Here is a 20544-nt window from a genome sequence, read left to right as displayed (position 1 = left end):
TTCATCTTTTTTCAGTTCTCAATCACTCATGTATGTTATGAATGCAAGTTCTGCTGGTTGTTTCCTTCTCTTCTTAGTCTCATCTAAATTATTGTAATTGCAGTAATCTTGAAGAACAAACTTCAACAAAAAGCGGCTTCTTCAATAGACTGGCAAATTTCCCATTTGTTTTTAATCTATTGAGGAGATCATTCACTGTCAAATGATACTTTTAAATAAGATGTCAAGACGATGAATATGACAAATTCCAATGAAGTGGGAAACAAAGTAGCTTTAGAAGGCATATCTGGAGGTTATGATGATGACGCTAGTGAAATTGAGGATGTATCGAACAATAAATTCATGTATATCTATACTTTGAGGTTCAGTTGTAACTCATTTGTACTTTAATGTCTTTTAAGGTTCTCTCTCCATAAAAAAATTAATTTATTTTGTTGTTAAGTATTTTTCTTTATGTTTTTGTCTTAATTAAAATGTATGGTTGTTGTTAATTAGATAAAGCTAGATATAAATTTAGGTGATGTATAGCAGAAATGAAATATGCAAAATCAATTAATATTAGCTAAAGAAAGGTAATTAGCGGCGTTTGTATCAAAAAACCGCTATAGGTCTGAAACTGCTATAGGTCTGACCTTTTGCGGCGTTTGTTCTAAAAACGCCAGTATAGGTCTTCTCTTTTGCGGCGTTTGCATCCAAAAACGCCGCTATAGATCTGACCTTTTGGGCGTTTTTCTAGACACGCGCTATATATCATAACTTTTTGTGGCGTTTATTCCAAAAACGCCGCTATAGATATCGACCTTTTGCGGCGTTTGTTCAAAAAACGCCGTAATAGATAATGACCTATTGCGGCATTTTTTGTTCTCAAACGCTGCTAACTTTAGCGGCGCTGGTATTGCCTGCGCTTCTTGCGGCATTTTTCCTATCGCCGCAAATACTTTTAGCGGCGCTTAAAAACGCCGCTATAAGACTAAAAAACGCCGCTAAAACTCTATTTTGCTGTAGTTAGTTCACTAAGAAAGTAAGTTGCGATCTGGAATGTTAATATTTTTATTAACAAATGGGTTTCGCCTAAAATATTATCAGAGTTTAAGCTGATTGAGCCTTAGATTTTTCCACAATAAAAAAAGTTAAAAATTGAAAATGTTATAAATATATATAATAAATATAGTTGCGCCCAAGAATGCCATTGTTCATTAAGAAATTAGGTTGCGATTTGAGATGTTAATATTTTTTTAACAAAATGAGTTGCGCCTAAAATGCACTAGAGTTTAAGTTGATACAACCTTAAATTTTCACACGATAACAAAAAAAAAGTTAAAAAGCCGAAAATGTTATGAATATCTATAATAAATATGGTTGAGCCCAAGCATGTCATGGTTCATTATGAAAGTAGGTTGAAATTTAGAATGTTAATATTTTTTTTAAAAATTCGAAAGTGTCAATACTTTTCCACAAATATTGATACTTTCAAATTAAAAAAACATGGAAAATGAGAAGACTATAAAGTATCTCATAAGTATCAATACTTTCGTATTTTTAAAAAATAAAAAATGAGAAGTCTACAAAGTATCGATAATTTTCCACAAATATCAATAATTTTGAATTTTTTTATAGATATTCATACAATTTTCAGCCTTTAACTTAATTGGTTAAGCTAAAAAGAAGGTTGAACCTATTACTTTACAAACAAAACCGGATTTGTATTAATATTTAATAATATAAATTATTTCATACTTATACCTTAAACGGTTGGCATAAAAAAATGTATTACCTAGTTCATTATCATAAATAATATATTTTGTCTTACTTTTTCATAATATAATATATTTTATACATATAACTTAAATCGTTAACATAAAAAAAGTGTTACCTAATACGTTATCATGAGCAACTTGTTTTGTCTTACTTTTGTATAATATAAACGGTTTCACACTTATAACTTAAACATTTGACATAAAAAAAAGATTATATCTACTACGCTATCATGGGAAATATGTTTTGTCTTACTTTTGCGTCATACAAATGGTTTCATACTTATAACTTAAATGGTTGACATTAAAAAAAAAGTGTTATCTACTACGTTATCATGATCATAACAAAATAAATTAAAATTTGAAAATGTTATGAATATCTATAAAAAGTTCGAAAGTATCAGTATTTGAGGAAAAATATTGATACATTGCAGCCTTCTCATTTTTCATTTTTTTAATTCGGATTTATCGTTATTTGTAGAAAAGTATCGATACTTTCGAATTTAAAAAATATTAACATTCTAAATCACAACATACTTTCTTAATGAATCATGACATTCTTGGGCACAACTGTGTTTATTATAAATATTCGTAACATTTTCAATTTTTAACTTATTTTGTTATCGTGGAAAATCTAAGGCTCCATCAGCCTAAACTATGATAACATTTTAGGCGTAACCCATTTTATTATTAAAAATATTAATGTTCCAGATCGCAACATATTTTCTTAGTGAATCATGACATTCTTGGGTGTAATCATATTTATTATAAATATTATTGGGTACAACCTAAAATGTTAATACTATTCATAACATTTACTATTTATAACTTATTTTCTTACCGTTTATAATATTTTTGGTGCAATGATTGATAACTTTTTCAATTCCACGTTATAACATTTTGTGTTCCGCTTTCAATATATAAGATAACTTTTTCAGTTACACTATTTTAAATTATTTTAAAATACTTACAACTTAATATATTACATATAATTCAACATTTTCAGTAACACTAAATATGTTTTATTTTTTTAAAATCTCTAATTATATCATTTTTAACCTTATATTAATCTTTCTTTCCTTAAAGGTTTAATTATACAAAAGGTGCCCAACGTATGCTTTTGATTCCAGTTTAGTGTCTAACGTTTATTTCATTCAAGTTTGGTGTCTAACGTTTTATTTCGTAACTCAAATTGGGTCAGGCCACGACGGACCGTTAAGTTTGACAGTTAGGTGACATGTGTCAAAACCTGGTATTTTTGTAAATTTTATTTAAAATTTAAAAATAAAATATATATATATATATATATATATATAAATAAATAAAGGAAACACAAATTTTAAAATAAACCCAAAACTTTGAAAACCTCCATTTCAACCCCTAAACACATGCCGACCACCGCCTTTTACCGTCAACGAACTCCACCCGACCTCTAGTCCCCTCGACAACCAAAACCCCATGAAATTGTGACCGATCGACGACTGATCGATGATGAATCAACATTTTATACCTCGCGAACCTTAGGATAAAAATCGCGATCCCACTCGATTTCGACGGTCGATCGACAGTCGATCGATCACGATTTCATATGGGGGGAGGGGAGGTCGGGTGGAACTTTTTCGACAGCAAAAGGCAGTGGTCGGCGTAGGTTTAGGGGTTGAAATGAAGGTTTTTAAAGTTTTGGGTTTATTTTAAAATTTGTGTTTTCTTTTTAAAAAAATATATAATTTTAATTTTTAAATAATTTTTTAAAAAATTAACATATTGTAACACGTATAACTTAACAATCCATCACAGTCTGACCAAATTTGAGTTACAAAATAAAACGTGTTAAACATCAAATTAGAACAAAATAAATCCACTAAACTAAAATGAAACTTACATTGTTTACCTTTTGTATATTTAAACATTCCTTAAACCGCAAAACAAAATTAAGAAGACAAAACACAGAGCAAGGATCCCAATGTGATCTGACTAGATAATAATCATAAAGACAAAAGGCCAAAAAAATTTTGGTTCGTTCTTTTACTTGTCACTGTCAGAATAACATTCATAGCTGCCATGTTTTATCATCCATTAAATATCATTAAATTTCAGCCATAAATTCACTCCACTCCCTAGATCTTTATAACTTCTTTTAAAAACAATATTTTACGAGATCAACTTGCCAGATTAAGATTTCCCTCAGTGTCATTTAAATGTTAAAAGACTTATCATTTTCCTTGATCAATTAGTATATCCTTTTATTTAGGGTCATGTGAGCATTCTGCCAATTCAATCTAAAATCAGAAGCCAAAAAGAATACCCTACATGAAAATTTCCAGGTATTTTATATTAGCATATGTAAATATTATGTAATATTGTCAAAGTGATGTTTGTGTTGTAAGCATGGGTGCTCATTTCATGCCCCTTCCTTGTATTTGTCTGTTATGTACTTATGTCGGACTTTCTTGGGCCTATTTTGAGGTTATGTTTGGAGATTTTTTTTGCGCATTGGTGTCGCAATTGAATAAAAATGTGGCGTAGGATTGATAGCGGGAGGTTAAAGCTGCTGGTGGGTTTAGTTTTTCTGTCAAGTTGCAAGATTCAAGCGGTCTCCAGGGTCCTCTCTGATTGGCATATAACGATGTGCGAACCATCATTTTGCTTTAGTTTTAACCCCACAGTTTATCACTTTGAAGAATCTGTTTTGGGAGGGATTTTGATCTTGGTCTGCATTCTAATGTGTTTTTTAGATTGAGTTGTTACAAGGTAAGGTTGTTATTTTCTTGCTTTAATCTAAACTTGCTTCCTTTTCTTTATCAGATGATGAAGGCGGTGTGGGCAAAACTCACGACATAATGCATTCAAAAAAAATATTTTACGAGATGATGCACTGGCCAGATTAATTGCTCGAATGGGGTAAATTCTACAGTGACAGCATAGGTCGCCATGCACGCCCGGCGTCCTATAAGGCGTCCTATAAGGTCGCCATGCACGCCCCGCGTCCAACATTCTTTGCCCTCTGCTTTGGTTCTTTGCCCGCTGTTGCCCGCTGATGCTGCTTTGGTACTATGCATGGGCCATGCACGAGGCATGGGATAGGTCGCACTGCGCTTTGTTCACGTGGTCTGATCTCGGCAAACCTCTGCATGGGCCATGCACCAAGGATGACCAAGGATCGGTTCATGCATGGGGCACTCGAGGCGACCAAGGATCGGTTCTATCGTAGGTTGCCATGGCCGGCGACATGGTAGGTCGCCATGGAGTCCCGACGACATGGTAGGTCGACATGGTAGGTCTGCATCATCATGCATCCATAGCTGGGAGATTCCTGCATCGCGACCAAGCTTTAACCCTATCACTCATGCATGCGTTGCATCCATAGCTAGCTGGGAGATTCCTGCATCCGTAGCTGCACGCGTTGCATCTATAGTTGTATGATTGCAGCGTTAATTTAGCTGTTAAATGCAACAAATATTGCTATTCAATTGAAGACTTTCAATGCTCAATAGTTATACGATTCAATCCTAATATTATTTTATTCAATATTGAAATTTTAATGACTCTGTACAACGATTTTTTGTTTTATATAAATGATATGGGGTTTAGGGTAGAAGCAGAAGTAGAACCAGGAGCATAAGCATAAGCACATATAAACTTTGCCGAGAGAAAGAAAAGGAAGAAGAAGAAAATAAGATAAAGGATCAAACATAATTTGTGAGGTAATTTTTTATTGTTTAATTTAGTTTATTATATGAAATTATTAGTTTGTTAGTTTAGGGTTTAGGGTAAAACTAAAATTTAGTTAATTAGTTTGTTAGTATAAATTATTAGTTTGTTAGTTTAAGTTATATATTATATTATATAAAAAAAATTAGTTAATTAGTTTAAGTTATTAAATATAAAAAAATATTAATTAATTTGTTAGTGTCTTTAAACATATATTAGATTGTTCATCGAAGTTGAAGTTATATTATAAAAAAATTAATTAGTGCTTAATTAGTGTGTTATTTTAACTAAGTTATATTATAATAAAGAAATAGTTTATTAGTTTAAGTTATATTATAATATATTAGATTATATAAAATTAATTTGTGGGAGCTATTGCTGTTTAAATAAATTAAACGGTTTACACATACAGTGCATTATTCCACAACATTTGCCCATGTTGAAATTGATTCGAATAAAGAAACAAAGAAGGAAAAGAAAGGAAAGGAGGAAGGCATAAATACATGAGTAATTTATTATTTTTTGTTGTCCATTTTTTGTTGTTGTGTATGTGTAAATTAGTTAGATAGTAAATTTATATTAGATTATATAAACTAATTTGTGCGAGATAATTTTTGTTTAAAAAAATATTGTGTTTAAAAATATTTAGTGTTGTTTTAAAAAAATATTTTGTTTTATTTATATTGTATGTGTAAATTAGTAAGGAGTAAAAATTAATTGAATGAAATAATCCGGCCAACGCATTATCACGATATTTTGCCTAACAAATTTGTTTGATATTTTTAAAAAATAAAAAATATTATCAAACTAATCATGATTATTAGTAATAATTACTAAATGATTAGTATCAAATCTAAATCATTAAATATTTATAATAAATAATTATTAGTAATCATGACTAAATCATATTATTATTAAATCATTAAATATCAAATCATTAGATAAATAATAATTATTAAATCATTATTAATAATATTAGTAATCAATCAATTAATCAAGTTAAATAACAAATTTTATTTGATCATTAATATAATATAATATAATAGTATATTATATTATATTTAATGATTTAATATTTTATGAAATTATCTTATCTAATATTTTAATCTAAATTAATTTATTTTTTATTTGTAGAGAAAATGAGCAACAACTTTTTCACGATTGTCCATTATAATGGACAGATTATGGAAAATGAGGTCGGAGTAGTTTTTCAGTCTGAAAAACCAATAAATATGATGTTCAAAAAAGACATCACATTTGTAGAAATGAAGCATAAGATAGAAAGAAAAATTCGAGCTGCAGTTGATGGTTTGAGGTATAGGTTTATGATATGTCCCAACTCAGTCAGATATGCTGCAGTTCCACTTGAAGAAGATGATGATATTTTGGAACCATTGTTGGATTACATGAGTCAACCAATATAGCAGTTATTGAGTTATTTGTTGATGTGCGTAACATATGTGATGTTCCTAGGTCATCAAGAGGTGTGGCTCAAAATCCATCTGAAATGGCTTTATATAGTCAGTTTGAGGAGCCGACATACAGGTTCCCGAACAGTTTTATGGCACTATTGGAAAGTGTAAATGAAGTCGGGGGGACATTTGCAACAGCAGAGTATGAGACGAGAAACATACCGAAATTGGTTGTTGATATTGACGCTGAAAATCGATGGGGAGAAATTCACGATGATTCAAGCGAAGATGAAGAAACCGAAGAACCCGTTTTGGGCGACGACAAAAATATTTTTGGTGGAGGTGCAATTGATGAAGTTCCGGCACCGTATGAAGCTACTCCTCACATGTATGATATAGACTATGATGCGATGAGGGCACCTGAATTCCCATACATGCCACATTTACCTCCATACCAAATGACTGAATCATTCGATAATTCTGGTGAATTTTCAGTTAGGGTGCAATTCAGAGGAAAAAATGAAGCTACGCTGGCGATTAAAGAATACTGCATCAAATGCCATGTTGATGTCCATGTTGCAGAGTCTAACCAGAAAACCTTATACGCGAAGTGTGTAAAATATGGCCCAGAGTGCAAGTGGAAGATCAGAGTGTCGAAAAATCAAAGGCACGATGTTTGGGTCATCACGAGGTACAATGGTCCGCACACATGTTTGTGAAACTCCATCGAACAAGATCACCGACTATTGGACTCCGATGTAATATGTGAATACGTGAAGGCGATGGTTGAAAAGGATCCAAGGATATCTTGTTCAGTGTTAGCTGCATCTATTCGAACCCAATTTGGATATCAAGTAAAATACGGTAAGGTGTGGAATGCGAAGATGAAGGCAATGAAGCTGACGTATGGAGATTGGGATACATCGTACAATGAGCTACCACATTTGCTACAAGCAATGAAGCGATTTATCCCAGGAACCATAGTGAAGTCTCAAACCATGCCTGCATATGACGAAGAAGGTCAACTTCTGCGAGGGAAGAAAATATTTCATAGACTATTTTGGGCATTCAAGGCATGTATTGAAGGATTTCCATTTTGCAAACGTATGATCCAAGTAGATGGTACGTGGCTGTATGGTCAATATAGGCATGTACTTTTGATGGCAGTTGCTCAAGATGGTGAGCGAAATATCTTCCCAATTGCATTCGCCATTGTTGAGGGAGAGACAACAGAGGCTTGGGATTTCTTTCTGACCAATCTACGTCAATATGTCGTTCGTGAAGATGGAGTTTGCTTGATATCCGATAGAGGAACGGGTATTTTGGCGGCAATTGAACGACCAGGAAGTCGTTGGATACCTCCGTATGCATATCCGACATTTTGTATCCGTCATATTGGCAAGAATAGTATCGACCAGTTTCATAACGCACATATTCGTAGCGAGATATACAGCATAGGTAAGTTTTATTTACAATATTTGTGCATTTTTTACGTGGTTTTTTTAATTGCGGTTTAACAAAATATATTATGGAACAGGATACAAACTACGTCGACCAAATTTTGACAAGAGATTGGAGAATTTGAAGGTATTTTACGATGATCAGCGTGTTTGGAAGTGGGCTTCAAAAATACCGCGTGAAAAATGGTCGCAAGCATACGATGAAGGTCGGAGATATGGACATATGACCACAAACCTTGCTGAGGCCATTAATTCAGTACTAAAAGGTACACGCCATCTCCCAATAGCGAGTGTGGTGAAAGAGACGTACTTTAGATTGGCTAAAGTTTGGTCGGACAAATGTAAGGAAATTGAGAGTCTCATAAATAGAGGTCAAACTTGGGCTCTTACAGTGGTGGAATCAATGGGAGCAAATGAGCGATTGGCAACATCGATGGTTGTTCATAATTTCGATCGAGTTGGTCATACTTTTGTCGTGTCGTGCATACACCGTAACGTCGGAGGAGAAGACCAAACATTTAGAGTTGATTTACGACACAAATGGTGTGATTGTGGTCATTTTCAGGCATGAAAATATCCATGTGCTCATGCAGTCGCTGCATGTATGTATGCTGGTGTAAGCGCATACACTTATGTTGATGAATGCTTCCACCTACGTAGGATATTAAATGTCTACAGCTATGCGTTCAGACAGATCTCGAATGAATCATATTAGCCCAAAAAAGATCATGTTGAATGGCTACCAAATCCAATGCTTCGCAGAAGTCCGAAGGGTCGACCTGAGTCCACTCGAATTCATACCAGTATGGATTTCCATGCTAGAGAGAGAGGTCAAGCAAAGAGATGCGAATTATGTATGGGTGAAGGCCATTCAAAAAACAATTGTCCTAATTTACCAAGATATAGGCCTCATCATTAGTAATGATATATGTATTTCTATGAATTTCTATGTATTTATAAGATTTAGCAATGATTAGTAATGATGAAATTATTATTAATATTTAATGATTTGATAGTAATGATTTAGTAATGATTAGTAATAATGAAATTATTATTAATATTTAATGATTTGATATTAATGATTTAGTAATGATTAGTAATAATGAAATTATTATTAATTTTTAATGATTTGATAGTAATGATTAGTAATAATGAAATTATTATTAATTTTTAATAATTTGATAGTAATGATTAGTAATAATGAAATTATTATTAATTTTTAATGATTTGATAGTAATGATTAGTAATAATGAAATTATTATTAATTTTTAATGATTTGATATTAATGATTTAGTAATGATTAGTAATAATGAAATTATTATTAATTTTTAATGATTTGATAGTAATGATTTAATAACGATTAGTAATAATGAAATTGTTATTAATATTTAATGATTTGATAGTAATTATTTAGTAATGATTAGTAATAATGAAATTGTTATTAATATTTAATGATTTGATAGTAATGATTAGTAATAATGAAATTGTTATTAATATTTAATGATTTGATAGTAATGATTTAGTAATAATGAAATTATTATTAATTTTTAAAGATTTGATAGTAATGATTTAGTAATAATGAAATTATTATTAATTTTTAATGATTTGATAGTAATGATTTAATAATGATTAGTAATAATGAAATTGTTATTAATATTTAATGATTTGATAGTAATGATTTAGTAATGATTAGTAATAATGAAATTGTTATTAATATTTAATGATTTGATAGTAATGATTTAGTAATGATTAGTAATAATTAAATTATTATTAATTTTTAATGATTTGATAGTAATGATTTAATAATGATTTGATAGTAATGATTTATTATAAATATGTTGAATTTGTTAAGGTTTGAAAAAACTAGTCTAATTTCAATATTAAATTTGTAACAAATAACAAACTAGTTTACAATTGTTGCCGATGTCGGGGTGTTGTTGAATGATAATGTTGGGGTGGACGTCTGATGCGTTGTGGCCGTTGCGGTTGCTCAGGAGTATGGTACCCATCCTCCTCATTCGTTGGGGGCATTTGAACTGATATGTGTTCAAAGTCATACGTTGATGAAAACATGGGAGAGTAGATGGATGCATCAGGCTGCACAAACTCTGATATGTATGCATCGCCGAACGGTTGTGGTGCGCTATTATCCACATCGGTCATTTCCGCTTCAGGTTGTTGAGATGAACTCCCACTCCCACTTGGTAGAGAGTATTCAACTTTACCAAATCTTTTCTTAAACCTCAAAAATTGTCGCATCTCTACAATTGTTGTCAAGAATGGCTTTCCATTATCCAAAAAATAAGCAAGGTAAGCCGAAGTCTCAAAATTAAAGTCGTCGTCTTGAATGTCGTCAAGAGTTGGCATGAATGAAGCCCTATTGTTCCAAGCATTAATGTAGGTTGCATGTTTCTCAACCCAATTAACATTTTCTTTACGACGACCATCAAATCTGTGCAGCTGGTCATGCGTCTCAACCCAATTCACCTGACGACGACCATCTAAGATTTGGAGGAGGTCATGATCCCATGGACTCCGCGGAATAGGTTGGTGGAAGTGGAATTGCCTCAATACTCTATCCCCAAATTGGATCTCAACAAACGCAAAATTGATCAATGGTGTAACAGCACACCAATATTGAAACCCATCTAAAATATCGTGCGGTATCAACGCAAGTATTTCTTCATTCATGTATGGTCTCCAATTAAACTGTAAAATTACAAAAACAATAAAATTTATTTAAATCAAATAATATAGTTAATTTAAATAATAATTAAAAATATCAGATTATACATACCTCATTTTTTTCCTTAATGTCGATCTTCAGCCTGAACTCTTTAATGTTGTTGTGCACCAACCCCGTGCCTTCAATTTTATGCCTCCATCTGTATATCAATCAAAACAAAAATATGGTCATTTTTATTTTATAATTAATATTTTATATTAAAATAGAGAATTCATATTACCTTCCGGCAAGCGGAAAGTCAACCGCAGTCTGACTAATCGGTGTCAGAAACGGAAGTCTATGCCAAGCCCATGACTGTAGCAGCAACAGACATCCACCGATTTCTGCTGTATTATTATCATTCACGACTAATGACGCCTTGCACATCTCACGATACAAGAACGCCAATATCGCCGATCCCCAGTTATATTGCCTACTATTCTCAAAATTTCTTAAAAAAAGAAGATATTGAGTGTGAACATAACTACCGAATTTATCCGGCATTAAAATACCCCCAATCAACTGTAATATATATGCTCGTGTTGCATATATAATTTCGTGCTCCGTACTATTTGGTTGAAGCTGAAATTCATTCTTCAACCATGACAACCTCATACGCCACCCTTTACACTCTGGTGGTACGGGCGTTTTCCCAAGAAACAAGCTACAAAGTTGTGCCACATTATTAAACTCATGTGACATTACCACTGGCATCCCATTTGTTTAGACCCCGAGTTGCAATGCCACATCCTCCAGAGTTATCGTACATTCGCCACACGGTAAATGAAACGTGTGCGTTTCTGGTCTCCAACGCTCAATCAAGGCACTGATCAAACCTGGGACCAACTTGTAATCTCGCACAAATGTTACATACCAAAATCCAGCCTCCTGCAAGTTTTCTTCTATCAATCTGTGTGGCTTGGGCACTTTATGTAGCCGAAGACGAAGGACTCGCTGCTCGTCCTCCTACAATTAAATAATACAAAACATTTATCACAATCACCATAAAATAATATTCAAATATTTATTAATTATAATTCATTAAACAAATATTTTTTTCACCATTATTCCCAAATGACTTGAAATATGTTCATTGTCAAGTCTCAGCAGTGAAATTTGGTCAGCCATTGGAATGAATCTGTAAAAAAAATTAAACAACAGCATTTAAAAAATCATTTAATATAATCTAGTGTTAAGTAACTAACTAACTAACTAATTTACAACCCAACAAAAAAAATTTATATAATAACTTATAATATAATAAACTTATAAAGTAACAAACTAAACTTTTTAAAATATAATTTAAACGTGAATTTTCTTTAAACAACTAATAAACTATTCTTTAATATAACTTCAACTAATAAACTATTCTTTAATATAACTTAAACTAATAAAATATTTTTAATTATAATTCACTACTAAAAAACTAATTAACTAAATTTTTATATAAAATAAATTCAACAAATCATATGGCAACTTAACTATTTAACTAACACAAACTAATTACATATTTTATATATAACTAACTACTAACTAACAAACTAACTAATTAAGTAAATTTTTACCCTAACCCTAAACTAACCCTAACCCTAAACTAACAAACTAATAATTTAAAATAATAAACTAATTTAAATTAAATAAAATGAAAATTTACCTCGATGTTTGCTTGCCGGACTCCCTTTCTTCTTCCTCCTCTTCTTCCTTTCCTTTCTCTCGACACTCTTCTCCCTTTCTTTCTTATGCTTCCTTAACCCCAAATCATACCCCCTATATATTAAAGGGTCGGCTGCCATGCACCAATAATTTAAGAATCACGCCATGCACTAATAATTGAAGAATCACGAGCCGTTGATTCTCGTGGATTGCAGCAATAATTGCTGCATGAAGCAGCGAAAATTATGCTGCAATAATGCAACGAGCAGCGGGAGCAGGCGAGCAATAATGCAGCGAGCAGGCGACCATGCAGCGTGGAGTAGGGGCCAAAGACAAGGTCGCGAGCAGGCGAGCATGCAGCAAGGGATGTCGCCGGGCGTGCATGGCGACCTAGGAGGTCGCTGGGAGTGCATGGCGACCTATGGTTGGGTTGTGCATGTCCCATGCACACGATCATTCCCATGCACACGACCCTCGTCGGAAGCCACGTCGTAGGTCTCCCGGAAGGCATGGCGACCTACGGCCACACTGTTGATTTCGCCCTATTTCAGCAAATAATCTTGCGAGAACGTTATTTCGTGAATTATTTATTTTTCGTGCATTATATCGTGAGTTTAGCCGGCGGTGTGTGATATCCCTCTTGCTATCTCAGGTCCTATAAATAAGGCTGATTTCCTAGTGGAAGTTCGAGTAAGTGAAGACTATTGGTTTCTCTTTTAGGAAAAAAATGGAAAAGAAAGAGAAAAAGTTCCTCAGGGTTGCTTCCTTTGAGTGTGCTTGGATAAAGGATTTGAAATTCCGTGAAGCTGGCAGAGGATGTGTGGCATTCGATGCTTCCGCACACAATGATGATACTGTGGTCTTTAGGGAGAATGTTCGAAGTCAACACTACCATTACAAGAGAGATAGCTGTCCTCATTATACTGTAATCATTGGAAGACATAGGAACAGTAGATTGAAGATTGAAGTGGATGGGAAAACTGTGGTTGATGTTCTAGGTATTTGTCTATGTTGTTCATCAGCATTTCAGAGTTATTGGATTAGTATCTGTGATGGATTAATTAGTATTGGTAAAGGAAGATACCCTTTTCAGATTCGTGTGTTCGAGTGGCTAGATAAAAATCCCAAACTTGGTGTTCGGTATGTTGGGCTTAGTAGCTGGGATAAACATGTAGGGTATAGAAATGTCAACATAGTCTGAGTTACAACAGTATAGTCCTAATAGGATTTACAACGCAAGAGTCCCACTTTGTGCAGATAACTATCTTATACTCTACCTAGATAAATCTAAAATCAAGTTTATCATAAAGTACACAAATATATCCTACACAGCCAATACAACATGGGTTAGAGGGAGTGTTCTTGAGCTTGACTAACACGAGTGTATTTTGTGAAGTGTAAGGTTTCAGCAAAGACGTTCCTGTATAAGGAGCTCCAGTATATATGCGATGGGATAGCAACGGAGTTCTGTACTTTTCTGGGACATCATATGGGGAACATCCATGGGTTAACCCTGTTCTGTCCAAGATGAAATACTCTATCAATCCTCTCTGGTTTTTCATTCATAATACAGTTACTGTTCCTTATCATCTCGTCAACTTCTTTCTTCAGACAATTGCTATTACACCCAGTAGCCCTGTTTTAAGACATATAGATCCCAAGGTTTTGTTGTCAAGAACTTACCAGGTATGATGAATAAAACCTTTTCAAAGCTCTGCAGAACAAGTATAAAGCATAATGCCTGCATTATTTTGCTTAACCAAATGATGCCATGCCTCGTATGGAAGACGGAAACGTCTCTGCATGGTGGATGGTTGACATTGGCCAAGATCATCAAGTTTCTGCTCTGTTCTCCCTCTTATTAACCGCACATACTATAAGAACACTCATTTAGTTGTATTAATTTGAGCACGCGATATCTCTTCCAGTTGTAGAATGCACGGACCGTGAGTAAATTGATTGGGATTGGTTCTACTTTGAGTAAAACTGTTTATCAATTTTTCTAAATAGAAAATGACAAACGTGATTAATGCAGCTTATGTGCAACTACTACACATTGAGACAGGACGGCTCCAGGGCCTACACGTTCAGGTATCTCTTTTTGTTTAACCTATCACCATTTACAGTTTTACCAATAAAATTTATGTAGTTGAGGACTGAATTTACCTCAATGCAATCATCCCACTTGAAACAACGGTCACTTGGCTCTCCCCTCTAATCTGGGCCTTGCTTCCGGAAGAAGCTCGGCGGATCTGTTGGTCACTGCATGAGAAGACCTTCCTAAGAATACACCAGTAACTGGTGTTTCAAGTGGGAGACCCTGCCCCAAACAATCTTTATAGCTTGTTCTTAGATTACATGTGATGTAACCCCTCATTCTTCATGGCAAATTTTGTACTCAGGACTAGGGATGGACGTGCAATATTATATTAAAGAGGTGAATTTATAAAATTTTAAGGAATGGACATAAGAGTGATTATAAAATCTTTGGAGGAAGAAAATATATTTTTAATTAAAAATAAAAAATATCTCAAATATATAAAATTTTAGGGTAAATTATGCGTTTGGTAATTGAAATATTGGTCCCTTTTAGTATTTAAACTTTCAATTTTTTCAAAATCATAATTACAGTTAAGTTTTTATTTCATTTTAGTACTCAGTTTAAGATGTAACGTTAAGTTTTAAAAAATGTTAGAAGTCTAGGTACTAAAACGGATAACTTAAATACTAAACACGTTAAGTTTTTAACAGTGGGCACTAATATGAAACAAAAACAAAAGTTAGGTATGATTTTGAAAAAAAAAAACAAAAATTCAAGTATTAAAACAGATCAAAATTGATAGTTTAAGTACTAAATCTATAGTTTACCAAAAATTTAATTACTTCTAACCGCTCATCTCCGTCATCTCTGCAGTCTGCACTGCATTCTAGAAGGCTTTGTGGCTATTTCATTTGTCTTGTTCATCCGTAAAAATTTTACGTCATCCAAAGGAGAGGGATAGCCTGTACGGCGTGGAAACCCAGCCTTCGCAGATTACCGCCAACATGTGAAAGGAGAAGACGAAACTAAGAAACTTCATTAACTCATTTACATTCAGTAAATTATTTTCTTTGCTTGCTTTCCGTTGTTCATCAAGAAAACCCGTAAAAGCTGAATGCTAAACACTTTACCTACCAGCATCGAAAGCATAATCATAAAACCCAAATTTCTTAAAACCAAAAAAAAAGCCAAATTGAAATCCGATTTCCAATTTTCAGACCCTTCTACCAACTCGTCTAGTCGTAGTTTTGCTTGCAGTGCCAAGGAAAGAGACAGTCTAGTTGTGGTTATTGAAAGCAAGGGGAGGCTTCATCTTGTTATTATTATTATCTTTAGCCTTGCTCATACTTCGGAGCGAATACCTGGGCGTGTGAATCTCATTCCTCTCCAAGGAATAAGCAGCAGACATCGACGTCCTCAAACTCTCAAGCTTCCTCGACCCCCTTCTCTTAGAGGATTCAATGGTTATTCCAATTCCAGGACGGTGCCCAATCTTTGACTCTGTCTCGGTTTCGTCTCTCCTCGTCCTTTTCAGCCTCTCGTTTCTCCTTGCCGAGTATTCCTCGTAAAATCTGCCTCTCTCGAACTGAGCAGTCGAATTGGCACCGAGACTAGTCTCACCAAAACCAATGTTTTCCGTTTTCCCTTTTCCAATTCACAGTTGACCATCCAAGCCAAAGCACGTAACTCGCTAGAAATAGACAGATATTCGGGTCGAATCTCAGCTTCTTCGCTGCTCCAAGAACGAACCGGCTTCAGGGATTTCATCAAAGAACCTTTGGAAACAAACAAATGAATATTTATTCCAAAAAGAAGAAATGAATTTACGAGTTGCAATATGAACTTTAACCGTAGAAACCTGACGGAGAGGTTGAGCTTGAACCGAGTAGGCGAATAGGCGATTTAGCAAGCCGCGGCTTACGATCATAACTCATCTTATACATTGGTACCTTCGATTGAGAAAGTAGAGTAGAGCGAATCGTCGAGACTGTTTCAGACTTTTATTATTAGAGAAAATCGCCTCAGTGACCAAAAAAAAGTTATAATATACGATTTTAACCAACTTTTTTTGGATTTGCCAAAATGACCAACAAAATCGCAACGCGAAATAAAAATCGCAACGCGATCCCCAGAATCGCAAATCAGTTTCCAGAATCGCAAATCAGTTTCCAAAATCGCAACGCGATTCTTGAAAATCGCGATGCGATAGTACAAATTCGCATTGCGATTTTCCATAATCGCAACGCGAATATGAAAATCGCAACGCGAACACATAAATCGCAACGCGTATCCGTAAATCGCAACGTGTATCCGTAAATCGCAACGCGTATGGGTAAATCGCAATGCGTATCCGTATATCGCAACGCGTATCCGTAAATCGCAACGATAATACATAAAATCGCAACGCGTATCCGTAAATCGCAACGCGATATTTAAAGCGCCATTATAATCGCTACGCGTATTTTATTTTCAAATTACAAAAAGAATATTAAGACAAAATCCCGTAATCGCAACTCATAACCTAAAACCTAAAATCACAACTCAGTCCCATCTCCATCTCTCACTCTCTACGGCGAAGAAATCCGTCCCCATCTCCGAAGATTTCCGTCCCCATCTCCGGCGAAATCCCTCACAACCATTCACGGTCAGAAATCCCTCACATATTCAGAAATGGAAAATCAACCTCCGAGGGTTAGTTTTTTTAATTATTTTTATTTTGAAATGTTTGCATTATTGTAGGTTTTTCATATTGAAACTGATGATAAGTTTACTGGTCATTTCAATAATAGATTAACCATTTCACTTAGATTTCATTTCGCGTTACGATTCTGTCGTTGCGATTTTCATTTCGCGTTGCTATTCTCTCGTTGCGATTTTCAAGTTAGTATTTGTCTTTGTCTTTGTTCTGTCTTTTGGTTGAAGTAATGCAATCCATTCAAGTTTCAATTTGCAGAAGAGTCGCAACGAGATAAATGAAAATCGCAACGAGAGAATGACTGTCGCAACGAGAGAATCGCAACGCGAAATGAAAATCGCAACGAGAGAATCGCAACGCGAAACCAAAATCGCATTGCGATTTTCATTTCGCGTTGCGATTCTCTCGTTGCGATTTTCATTTCGCGTTGCGATTCTCTCGTTGCGATTGTCATCTCGCGTTGCGATTCTCTCGTTGCGATTTTCATTTCAACCAAAAGACAAAACAGTGTTGCAAATTTTAGTTTCAAGAATAAACTACTACTTTTTATGTTTATTGTTTTTGGTATATCTTCACAGTGTAGTTTTTGGTATATCTAACTTGGTATGTTTATTGTTTTTGTAGAAATTTTTTTCGGCTCAATTGACCTTGAGAAATAAAGTCAGCCTGGCCACTACAATTGCAAAGAAGCTTTCACCTGCTCAAAGACAATTGTTTGAGGAAACCTGCTTCGGGCCATGGCTGAGAGTACAGCATCCGGGTGGAGATGCTAATTTGACCCATTTGTGGCTTCAGACCATGACATCAAATCTACCCGACAGTATACAACGTCTTAAACAATTTATATGCTTATTGAAATCCACTTCCCGATAAGCTTTTACAGCCTTCCAGTATGTCCATTTGTGCTTTTTTATACCAGCAGACCTTGATTTTAGATTTCTATACAAATGAACACCACAAAGTCCATGAAAAGCATCTGGGAAACACCTTCTAACAGCGTTGTCAATTGAGTTTGCCCTATCGGATATGATTGTCAGATTGCTAATAGGACCTATGCAATCCCTAAGATGCCCCATAAACCATGTCCATGAATCAGAGGTTTCAGATTTGCCAACCCGTAAGCTATTGGCAATATCCCATTGTTAGCATCCATGGCTACTGCTAATAAGTTTACTCCAAGGTATCGACCTTTCAAATGTGCTCCGTCAACTATAATAACTGGGCGCATGCAAGTAATAAACGAACGAATCTACAAAAAATATACACAAGAATATAATCATTTAAATGTGAAATGCATGTAACTAACAAAAATGAGTCAACAAAATTATATTGATTTACTAACCGTAGCACCAATGGCGATAAACAGCAACTCAAGCGTCCATCTCTATCTGTTTTGATATGAGTTACCGACCCAGGATTTTCAGCTTTAAATTGTGACAATAAGCCGGCAGTTGGGCAAACGATGCTTCTGGCGACCCCCTCAACAATTCCAAGGCATAACATTTGGCTCTCCAAGCTTGAGAATATGATATACTAATCTTGAACCGAGCATTCATGTCAGTCATAATTTCATGTCCCCGATATACCCTGCCATTCAAAAACATTAACTCAGCCAGAAAACCACCCAACACCTTTTTGTTTGCCTGTCTATGGTGAGGAAAAACTTGGGTTCTTGAACATGTATGTTTATCAATAAAAGTCCTAACTTTAAACATTTTGCAATCTTTTATTCTTTGCAATCATACGCCACGTACAGTTTTGTCAATCATACACCTTGTTTCGAAACGATCTTTGCTTGATTTGTTAACTTTTAGTTGATAGCCATCTTCCACACATTTCGTATATAAAGCTATCTTCAAGTCTTCCTTTGTATCAAAACAATCATCTTTCTTGATACGAATAACTTTTGTGTAACAATCAACTGCTTTCTTTATCAACTCTTCTTCCGGTATCTGAAGTAATTCTGGCATATTCCAGTTATACGCCCGTGGCATTTTCTTTTCTTCGGGGACTTTTTCTTCTTCTTTTTCTTCTTCAGGATTATATAAATTACAGAATGGATGTTCAACATGTTCATTCACAGTCGTAACTTCCTCCTCATTATCATCAACATTACATTCTTCGGCAACGGCTGTTTCATCATCAAAATTCGGGTATTGACCAATATCAATATCATTACACGCATGGTCTGTTTCTTCTTCTGAAAATCATCAAAATCCGTGTATTGACCAATATCAAAGTCGGATATTGACCAAGACCAAATTTCGAATACTGACTAGTACTCACAATTTTTCTGTTGGCTCATCATCGTCTAACTGGTCAATACGAAAACCGGAATTTGGTGCTGAAAGTTGATTGGGATTTGGATTAGAGAAAGGTTGTGGGTTTTGAGAAAAACTTAGTTGATTACTACCCGCTACTGACCCAACAATACTACTTCTAGGTTCAACAACATACAATGTAACATCATCTTGTGAAACACTAATGTAAGCAATGAATCGTTCAACATCTTCATTGTCGGTTAACAAATAAACTTTACCATTTCTCTGATAAGATAGCCTAAATCCACTTAGGGGCTCTAAATTCAATTTATTTGAAACACGTAGCATTAGAGTTTCATAAGTTAACTTTTGTAAAGACAATTTTAGTTGAAGATTCATGGGTAAAGGCATATATTGTAAAACACCATGAACATTATCCCATGACCCTCCAAAACACAAATCTATCCAAACATGATCAACATTAGATGATTTCATGGTTGTAAATTAATTTACTAAACAGACGAGCTGCGAAACTAAAACCTGTTGCCGGATTGGGAAGGATGTCGTTGGATATAGGAACGGATGTCGCCGGAGAGAGTGATAGATGGAGATGGAATGAGTTGCGATTTAGGGATTTAGTTTATGATTTCAGTGTTATATACCCAAAATTTCAGTGTTGTGATTTACAGATTCTCGTGCGATTTACGGATTATCGTTGCGATTTACAGATTCTCGTTGCGATTTACGGATTATCGTTGCGATTTACGGATACGCGTTGCGATTTACGGATTATCGTTGCGATTTACGGATACGCGTTGCGATTTACGGATAC

The sequence above is a fragment of the Hibiscus syriacus genome, unplaced genomic scaffold (genome assembly GCF_006381635.1).
Source record: "Hibiscus syriacus cultivar Baekdansim isolate YM2019G1 unplaced genomic scaffold, ASM638163v2 tig00110163_pilon, whole genome shotgun sequence".
In the NCBI taxonomy this organism is placed as follows: domain Eukaryota; kingdom Viridiplantae; phylum Streptophyta; class Magnoliopsida; order Malvales; family Malvaceae; genus Hibiscus; species Hibiscus syriacus.
The sequence above is the reverse complement of the archived record's forward strand: the minus strand, read 5'-3'. Positions refer to the sequence as shown.